Consider the following 11,167-nt stretch of genomic DNA (forward strand, 5'->3'; position numbering starts at 1 on the left):
AAGCATAGGGATAAGATGTCTGATCGCAGGAGTCCCGCTGCTGTGAATCCCCGTGATCTCTCTGGCAGCACCCTGTGTCATCTGCTGCACGGAGCGAACTTTGCTCCATGCCTGATGACGGGCGATCCAAGGGCCGGAGTATTGCGATGTCACAGGCCCGCCCCCTCAATGTAAGTCTATGGGAGGGGGCGTGGTGACCATCTCGCCCACTCCCATAGACTTGTATTGAGGGGGCGGGGCGGGTCATCCCGATACTCCGGCCCCTGTATCACCCATCATCAGGCATGGAACGAAGTTAGCTCCATGCAGCAGATGACACAGGGTGCTGCAGGAGAGATCACGGGGGTTCTTAGCGACAGGACCCGGCAATCAGACAACTTAAGATGTCTAGGGGCAGAGTACCCCTTTACCACAGTTCTGCATTGCGATTATTAACCAGACAGTGTTCACAGATGAAAAACCTTAATAAAACATATTAACAATAAACCTACAATCCTGAACATCAAAAAATGTACTACAGTTGTGTACCAAAGTGGAAGCATTCGATTAATGAATTCATTTATTTATTTCAATTGGTTTTATTTGAGATACTATTTATTTATTACCTTTGTTACTTATATATTCATAAAAAGATTGTCTGTTTTTTGGATTCAGTTCCATGCTAAGAAAACATGGTTCAAAAACATACCAGAATGGTATTTCTCACTAAAACGTGTACAGTTTTGCTGTGCAGCAATAGGCCATACAAGCAAGGGACATATTCCAAAACCTATGTGATTTAACCCCTTGAGGACACAGCCAATTTCCATTTTTGCATTATTGTTTTTTTTTTCTCCTTGCCTTTTAAGAGCCTTATTTCTTTTATTTTATAAAAATATATATTTTTTTTTCTTGAAAAATGAAAACATTCATTTTAAAAACATTTAAAATGTTTTATTTTACTCTTTTTAAGTCTCAATATGGAACTATTATATGCAATTATTAGATTGCATTTGTAACAGTAAAAAAAGAACAAGTCTAGGCACTGCTGGAATTAGTGATATAAGCCACACGTGTACATATTCAGTCAGATAATATCGGGGGTGCTCTATGCTACAAAACAGTATGCAATAAGTCCAATGATCAAGAAAGTGAAGCATGGCACTCACCATGATTTCCTCAAGACATCTGTATGTTTATTGTGGCATCACAGTAAAAACAACAGGTCTTTCTGACTGACAAGCCAAAGGAGAGGGTGTAGGTTATCTTGTAATACTAAAATTGAGCTGCAGCTTCATAGCCTGAAGTCCTCGAAACATTAAATCACTATGCTAGCCGAAAAGGAAATTCTAATTGTTTGGGTTATAAAGCTGCTCACCGCAAACAATGAATGTAATCGCATACTGAGAGACCTGAGATCATACAAAGCTCCATCCCAATTTTTGGATGATGACCTATTTATAAAAGGAATGGCACCAAGTTCATATAGTTTATTCATTGAAATTGCAACAAATAGTCCTTGGCAAGAATAGACATGAATATGAAAAGATTACTACGCAATTATGCTAAGCTTGAACTAAGAACACGCTTAACAGAAGAAAAATGTTCTGTCTTCTCCAAAAACTTGGAGAAAGAACTTCTGCAATTACAGGCAGAAATCAAGGAAGTCAAAAAAGTGCAACTTTGTCCGCAGCAAGAAGGACATTGACAATAACCAGATTTTTACATGGGCTACCAAAAAAACTAACAACAAGTATCATAACAGACACAAGCCAATGCCAAAGGAAAAACGCACATCGGATTTCTTGACGACGGAATCAGACACATCAGATGATAACATCGGCGCACAGGCATGATCTACAACCACATCTTAAGTATCCTATATGTCATCTTTAGGTGGTGTACCCGAATGGGACGAAGAAAAAAAAATCCTGCTTGGATGAACACAAAGAAAAAAAGTATGACAGTCCTTAATTTAAGCCTGAATGAAAATATCACATTTGATCAATCACGACTGATACCTATTTCCCCCATTCCAACAAAATGGTACATAGTTCCAAAAGTGCACAAATCGTTAATCCGCCTCCATTCCCCTCAAATCGGTACTCCCATATCCTGCACCTAGGCAAATATAATTTTGACTTTAATCAAAGCAAAATAAGAGAATTTACACTTCGGCACTCACCTATTAAAACGTAACTTTTATTTAATTATTTTCACAAAAAAAAGCTGGCCTCTGGTGCGATCAGGAAATAGAAAAAACGTTACAGCTGAAGCTGCGCGGGAGATGGGCGGCTCACCACCCGCACAGCTTTTGCTGTAGCGGTTTTTCTGTTTCCCATACCCACCAAAGGCCAGCTTCTTTTTATGAAGATGATCAAATAAAAGTTTTGTTTTATTAGGTGAGTGCCGATGTGTAAATTCTCTAATTTTGCTTTGATTAGAGACATCTCTGTTCCTGCATTGTGCTCCCCTATTCTCAGATACTACTACTCCCATCAGTGACTATTGTTATCTGCATTCTTTGGTTCTTTGATTTACAGTAGTGCCCCCCTGTCTTTCCTCTACATGACTTTTTTTTATCATTTTGACTTTATTTGAGGGCACATATGTTTTTTACAGTTAATTTATTTGTATGTCATGTGAGAATGTAGCTACGCTATATAGATGACATTTTTGTCATATACAAAGGTAAATAGAATCAATTCGATAAATTTGTCAATTACCTTAACACAGTAAATATGATGTTTATTTCCCATTATGGCAACCAAAATCTATTTTTTTAGATGTCTATATGATCGCTGACATAACTACAGTTTACAAAAAGAAGATAGCAAAAAATACTCTCCTCCATTATGAGAGTTTATAAGTGAAAAGACCCTGTACACAAAACAATCCATTGAATTAAAATATAGGGTTCGCCAAAGAAAATCTCCCATTACAGCATTTAATAATGTTTTTAAGAAAGCTGGGGGAAAAAAGAGCTAGTATTAAGAAACAGACAATTGAGAAAATAAAAAGTTTGTTTTCTTCACTAAGAATACTCCTATATAAAATCAGATAATAAACAATGCTATGCACAAAAACTGATTCATCTTAGAACGGGACGCTGATTTGCATAATGTAGCAATCAAGAAACCGATAGTCACATGCAAAAGGAAAAAAAGAGACAGTAGGAGATTACATCAAAAAGAGGAACCTTAAAAACAAATAATAGACTTGTAACTGGCTTAACTGAGTTGCTCCATGCAAAAACCTTTCTCGTAAAAATTGTTCTTTTCGCCACTGTAACCTAGAAAAATCCCATTTCAATTTAGGAGGCGTGAACATACAAGCCAGACAATTTATTATTTGTCGTAGCACTAACATTATATATAGCCTAATATGTCCATGTGGTTTTTACTTTATCGGCAAGACAAATTTGTTTAAGCAGATACGAGAACAAATTTATTTGCTTAATATTGGCATTGGAGCAAACTATTTTATTACCCACATGAAAAATTTTCACAATAAAGGCCCTAAAGAGTTAAAAATTCTAGGTTTTGAACGGATTGGTCCTAGCAAAGTCAGTCTCTCTCATGATGCTTGTTTGCTCCAGCAAGAATATAGATGGATCAGCAAACTCTATGCTTTAAGACCCATGGGGGTTAAACAAGTGAAATGATTTGAGCCCCTTTCCTTTAGAATTGCATTCTTTGTTCTATGATTATTTTATACATGATTTTTATTAGTCATAACTGTTTTTGTATACTTTTAAGGTGATGATTTGCCCCTCACCCTCACTTTGGTATATATGAGAACAAAGTGATATCGAAGGCCCGGAAAAAGTATCACTACTACCTGGAAAGGGTGATACCTTAAAGGGATATTCCGGTGGTAAATTTTTTTGACTATATGGCATCTTCTTTGTAAGTTTAGTTTTTTTGCAATATACATGTGTTATATGTTTTGGCAGCATGTATGTGTTTTTTCTTATCTGTTTGTTGGGCAGGAAGTTCTGTAGTTCAGAGGGTTTTCTTTTACTGTTGTCCACAGTTCTGAGTCTGTTCTGGACAAGATGTCACAGCTTTTTTTTTTCTCTGTCTGCAAGAGAAAAATAAGCCACGCCCCCTCATCTCATCCAGCTGAGTACACAGCTCCTCACCTACCCTTCCCCTGCTCTGTATTCTAAGGACGCAGGTCAGCACAGGAGAAGGACCTCACAGAGAAGATAAGTGTTATCTGAAGGGGAGGATGAGAAGGTGCAAGGGCTGGGGATGTATGGACTGCAGGGGAATAAATCTCATACTGGGAATGATCTCTATATGTGAAGGGGGAGGGGGGACTCCTGAATGACACATGCTGGGAGTTGTAGTCCCTGTTGTGTGTGTGTGTGTGTGTGTGTATGCTAGTGTTTACAAACCAGTCTGCCTCCAGCTGTTGCAAAACTACAACTCCCAGCATGCCCTGACAGACTTTGGGCATGCTGGGAGTTGTAGATTTGCAACAGCTGGAGGCATACTGGTTGGGAAACACTGTTCTAGCCTATTCAGCATACACATCATGTTACACCAGTGTTTCCCAACCAGTGTGCCTCCAGCTGCTGCAAAACTACAACTCCTAGCATGCCCAAAGGTTGTGAGGGCATGCTGGGAGTTGTAGTTTTGCAACACCTGGAGGCACCCTGGTTGGGAAACACTGGTGTATGCCCTACAGAGGTGTGGTGAACTGCAACCCCCAGGAGACTATAGAGGCAGCATGCTGGTGTTATACCACAGACTGAAGACTCCTGAATGACACAGGCTGGGAGTTGTAGTCCCTTTTGTGTGTGTATGACAGTGTATTCCAACCAAGGCTGATTAAATTCGTGTGCTGTGTATAAGGGGGCCGACCCGAGAAAAAAGTAGGGTGGGTAAAGGGCGGAACAAACAAAAAAAAATAAAGGAGCCGCCCCAAACCAGCAGGGATTTGTAGTTTTCAGCACAGCAAGAAACAGGAAATAGAAGCAAAGACAGGAAAACAAAGTGGGGGATAAAAAGACAACAAATAACGCAAATAGAGTAGGCTAAACAACAAGAATAGAAATGAAACAAAACAAATAGGGTAAGTCAAAAATGGAAAAACACGTTGACCACCTTTAACCTTGTCCATGCACCTGCACCCTCTTCCTTGGCGTGTCAGTCAGAAAATCAATTTTGTTTTTTGCTGTGATGCAACAATAAACACACAGATGTCTTGAAGAAACCATGTTGAGTGCCATGCTTTACTTTCTTTCTTGAACATTAGATTGAATTCCTTGTTCAATGCTCTTCCAGGCTGCATCATTGGAGCAACAATCTGTCAGCCAGAGGCTGTTAAGGGGACATTTTAACTCATCGAACCCCTTTAATCACATTACAAGGTCTGATGAGTACCCAGTGCAAACTGAAATCTTTAATTTATTCCTTTAGAAGCCATAATGGTAGCCATCCCTCAGCATCTATGACATGAGAGCAGCTCCTGTGCTCGCTACATAGTCACTTAACGCTCCAGCGCCTACATGTATGCTATATGATATTGTCTAGTGGTTAAGTTATAATAATTAAACACACCTTTTTTTCACATTGTCATCGCTCACTTGTGTTATGACATTGTGTTTACTTCAAAAACTACAATATCCCTAGTACAGGGATGTGGGTCATTTTTAGGGATGAGAGAATTGAATCTAACAAATCCAAATTCGTTACGAATCTGAATATCACCTCAATTCGATCGCACAAATCGCTTCATTAAACTCCATTTAGTGCAGTGCAGGCTCCTGGTCATCTAAGACGGTGGCTCCACATGTCAGGACATGGGGCAAGGAACTCTGGGAAGGCGGGAAGATGGGTAGGCGGGATGACCCTGAATCACATGCAGCATGCAAACTATCAGCAGCCAGCCACCCCTGTGATGTCACAGCCCTATATAAGAGGCAGCCATCTTGCGGCCAGTCACATCAGCGTTTTATTGCAGAGAGTGAGAGAGGGACAGAGAGCAGTGTGTGTTGCACAGAAAAACATTTTGACAGCAGCGATTCACCTCAAGTCCAAATCCAGCCTAGAAGCACTGATAGGTAAGGGAGAGAGACTGAGAGAGAGTGCAATTCTGGGTGTACTATACAGCGAGTGTGTGCTGCAGCACTGGTGTGTACAACAACTGAAAAGCTAATAGTAGCCAGTCGGTTAGGGTGAGCAGAGCACTAAAAGCCATAATCACTTGCTATAAGAGCCTAATACAGGTTGCATGGCGGAGCGTATTGTCCTCTATTAAGTGTAAACTGTGCGTACATAGGTGGTGTACGATATTGTTCCTGTTAAAGTCTTATGGACCTAGTTACTGTGAAAGGCCAGCCAAAAGTACACATCTTCTGGTGTTGTAGGCAGATACTGTTTTAAGTGTAGTGAAGCATATAAGTGCATACATATGTACATCTACGTGGTGTACCATTTTGTTCCTGTTATAGTCCTAAGGTTACTGTGAAAGGCCAGCAAAAAGTACACACCTGCTGCTGTTCTAGACAAATACTGTTTTAAGTGTAGTGGAGCTAAACGCCACTCCACTCATAAGTGCATACCACTTACGTAAATCTACGTGGCGTACCATTTTGTTCCTGTTAAAGTCTTAAGGGCCTAGTTACTGTGAAAGGCCAGCTAAAAGTACTCACCTGCTGCTGTTCTAAGCGTAGTGGAGAGTATTGTCCTCCCTTTATATACGCACTAATTATGTAGGGCACAGAAGTGCCAGGACGTGCATAGAGGAGTGCTAGAGGCCTAAATTCATCAGGCGCAGGCCGAGATCGCAGCAGACTAGGGGCGAGTGGCAACAGGAGTCGCAGCTCCTGGTATCAGCTAGCAGTCGTGTCTTGACCAGCAACCCATCTGCCTTGACTGGTTAACTCGGTCATCCACTTCATCACAAGTGACATCTGACACCCCCAGTCAACAGTTGGTGGTTTCCTCAGACACAACCCTCAGTTGGTATGGCCCAGGAGCAGTCCCTGTCCTCCCATTGCCTCAGTCCTATGCTGTTCCCTCCCCACAGAAGTATCCTATGCTGTGGGTTCAGCTCCACTTTTTAATCAGGACGATCTACTAGAAGACAGTCAGAAGCTACTGCCCAGCTAAGAAGTGGAGGAGACATCCTCTGCTTCCTTCGCTAGGCGGGCAAGTAGTGATGAGGAGAGTGGCGTGGTAGGTGGTGTTGGGAGCGTTCAGGCTCCTGAAGCAGACACTGTTGAGGAACCTGAGGAGGAAATCAGTGACGTACAGACACAACTCAATGATGATTAAGCCGATCGCACTTGGGAGCCGGGTGCAGAAGGGGCTTCATCATCATCAGGTGAAGAGGGTGGCAGGTTGCCCGTGAGGCAGCAGTTGAGCCAGCAAGGTGGTAGCATGGTTGGGAGTCAGCATGGTGGCAGCAGTGGGAAGTCTGGAGCCTAACATTCCCAAAGTAGACCTCCTTCTTCGCAGCAGCCTACCTGCCCAGGAGGTGGTAGAACAGGGGTCCCTGGAGTCTGCAGCAGTAGCAGTCAGTCAATGCAGACTGTTGGTGGGAAAATCAGCTACTCTGCAGTGTGGCAGTTATTCATCAAGTATCCGGAGGATGTTAACATGGCCACATGCAATTTTAAACAATATCTTTAATCTTTTCAATTGTGAGGCCCTATGGTCTCGTCAGGCTGCCGCCACCTCCAGACTGTGTCATTCTGTCACTATATGGTCCCCTCTTGCTGCTGCCACCTCCTGGCTTGGTCATTCTGCCACATTTTGGTCTCCTCATGCTGGTGCCACCTCCAGGCTGTGTCATTGTGCCGCCATGTGGTCTCCTCATGCTGCTTGCACATTACATTAAAAAAATTCTATTTAAAATGTTCTATTTAAATTTCAAAATATATCTTTAATAATCTTTTCAATTGTGAGGCCCTATGGTCTTGTCAAGCTGTTGCCACCTCCAGGCTTGGTCATTCTTACACTATATGGTCTCTTCTTGCTGCCACCACCTCCAGGCCATGTCATTCAGCCACTATATGGTCTACTCATGCTTCCACCACCTACAGGCTGTGTCATTCAGCCACTATATGGTCTCCTCTTGATGCCGCCAACTCCAGGCTGTGTCATTCAGCCACTATATGGACTCCTCTTGCTGCTGCCCCCTCCAGGCTGTGTCATTGTGTCACCATGTGGTCTCCTCATGCTGCTGGCACATTCAATAAAGCATTTTAGGTTTATCTTTTTGAAATCTTCAATATAAATATTAAAAAATATCTTTAATCTTTTCAATTGTGCAGCCCTATGGTCTCGTCAGGCTGTTGCCACCTCCAGGCTGGTCATTCAGTCACTATATGGTCTCTTTATGCTTCTGCCACCTCCAGACTGTGTCATTCAGCCACTATATGGTCTCCTCATGCTACCGCCAACTCCAGGCTATGTCATTCTGCCAGATTATGGTCTCTTCATTCTGCTGCCACCTCCAGGCTTTGTCACTATGCCGCCATATGGTCTCCTTATGCTGCTGGCACATTAAATAAAATTTAAATAAAATCTTCAATTTAATTGTTAAAAAATATCTTTAATCTTATCAATTGTGAGGCCCTATGGTCTCGTCTGGCTGTTGCCACCTCCAGGTTGGGTAATTATGACACTATATAGTCTCCTCATGCTGCTGCCACCTCCACGCTGTGTCATTCAGGCACTATATGGTCTCCTCATGCTGCCGCCACCTCCACGCTGTGTGATTCATCCACTATATGGTCTCCTCATACTGATGCCACCTCCAGGCTCTGTCATTGTGGCGCTCTGCGACAGTGATTCTAATAGTGACGCGTCTAATCTGCATGTCATTCACAGCACACTGCCTATCCGTGTTACTGCAAGGCAAATTGTTCTACACCCCTATTGAGGCTTTCTGTAGGCTAGAAATAGACGTTTTTAATAGCGATTTGCCGCAAATAAATTTCAGACCGAACCAAATTTTTGGGGAAAATTTTTCAAAAAATGTGCTCATCTCTAGTCATTTTACCTAAAATTGTCCTCTATTGTTCTGCAGCGATCCCCGATGTGCTCTTCCTCCGGGTTCCCTGTGATCAATAAGTCATGCTGCAGGTCAGAATTGATGCAAGTTGGAATTGCTGGTGGCAGAGATGTCCTGCTTCAGTCAGTGATTGGCTGGGTAGAAATTTGACGTGTTGAGCTCTGGCACCAGTTATCTTCCTGGTGCCGGGGCTCAATACATCAGAATACTGAGGCTGGACATCGCTGCGGCCCGCTGAGCCGCAACATGACGTATTAACCACGGTGAACCGGTAGAGGAACCGGTAAAAGAAAACAAACAAAAAACACATCTATCCCAGGGTACTCCTTTAAATTTCCCAAAGCAGTAGGTGTATTTCAAAAATGTTAAAAAGTATTCCCAATTGCATTTTTATGTACAGCCCCACAAGATTAGCAGTGGAAAATCTGCTACATTTCCGCATCAAAATGCACAGCAGCAAATCTGGACTAAATAATGTGGATATTAATCTGGATATGCTACAGATTGCCACAATGGATTTAAAGCAGAATGGGGGGAATAAATTAAAAAGTGAGAAAAGTGTATAGTAAAAACTAAAAGAATTTATCACTCACAATTCACTGATAGATAAAATTAACATTTTCAAAAAGAAGAAATTTGCTTGTTAGAAATAATTTGTTCATTTCTGGCATGAATTTCTGTGACCAGTTTCATGATGTTAGAATCAGCGAAAAAAAAGGGAAATGTGTTTGTATACCCCAGAAAAAATTTTTATGCATGAAGCCACATCACTTTTGTGAACAAGTCAGGTTTGTCGAGAAATGGAAATTTCACTAAAAAAAAACATTTTAATGATATTGTGGAAATGCAATTCCCCCTCAATTCCTAGTAAAATCCATCAATATTCATGAGTGAATACTTTTTATTTATTCCCCATTATATTTACCTACTTTATGTCTAGAAGAGCCTAATGGTTGTAAAAATGACAAACTGATATTTAAAATGAAGTATCAAGAAAAACATGTAGGAATTGTAATGATCAGTGTTAATGTGGGGCCTTTTTTGACCCTAGGTTTCTGTGGGGACAGAGCAGAAGTTTATGACATCACATGGGACTGTGTGACAAAACTGCATAACAATATGCTTTCAGCATTAGCTGGGAAACCATTGTAAGATAATTCCCAGGCTTCCAGCAGTTGAACACTTTGTGATGAGCTTATTGCCAAGGGACCCTTCTATAAAGGAATTGTCCGATGCGAAGAAACCTTTTAACTATGTTGCCTGGTTAATTCACCACATCTCTCATTCTTTTAACCATTTCTTGTCTCCGCTAGTCCATTCACTGGCTACTCATGGCACAGCAAATACAATGCATTTGAAAAGTCTTCAGACCTATTAACTTTTTAAAAATTTTGTTATGTTGCGGCCTAGTGCTAAAATGTCTTAAATTGTGCACTGCAGATCCTCTAATGTTCCGTCAGGTTAGATGAGGACCACAGGGCAAAGAACTTTAGGTCAAAGACAATACTATAAACATGTGCACACCCAGAGTAAAGTAAGATAAATCAAACATTTTTATTGCAGGACAAATTTAAAAACACTTAACAAAGAGTCACCCTACAAAACAGGGAGGAAGCCTGTATGGCCCCCTCCTGGACTACCATACTAATATTGCAATATGAGAGATAACCAGCCCTCAATACTGCAGAACACTAAGTTGAATAAAGTGCCTATACCCATATATAATGCACAAATAGAAAAATAATAATAATGTGTAACAAGCAAATCAAACCTTGTCAATGTGATACAAAAAAGGAATAAAGTATATACAATCAACGCCATCAACGCCCGAGGAGACATCCACAGCAATCCAGAAAGACTGATTACTGGACTACCGACTCTGACTCCAGCACAGAGGCCAATGTCCAGGGGGATATGAGGACTGTTCCCACCTGCCAAGTGGCTAGGTCGGGCGAAACCCCTTTAGGCGTCACACCCAGATGGGTCGAAAGAGACGACAAAAAGAAAGGTGGCAAGCGCAAGCAGGTCTCCTGGAGATCGTAGGAGCTCCTGATGCACAAGACACCACAGGTAAACAAGATAGTAACATCATTAACCTCACTGATACTGTGTTGCCAACAGAATGTTTAGATTTATTGTCCAAGGGTTTAAATTA

This window comes from Hyla sarda, chromosome 2 (assembly GCF_029499605.1).
Source record: "Hyla sarda isolate aHylSar1 chromosome 2, aHylSar1.hap1, whole genome shotgun sequence".
Lineage (NCBI taxonomy): Eukaryota > Metazoa > Chordata > Amphibia > Anura > Hylidae > Hyla > Hyla sarda.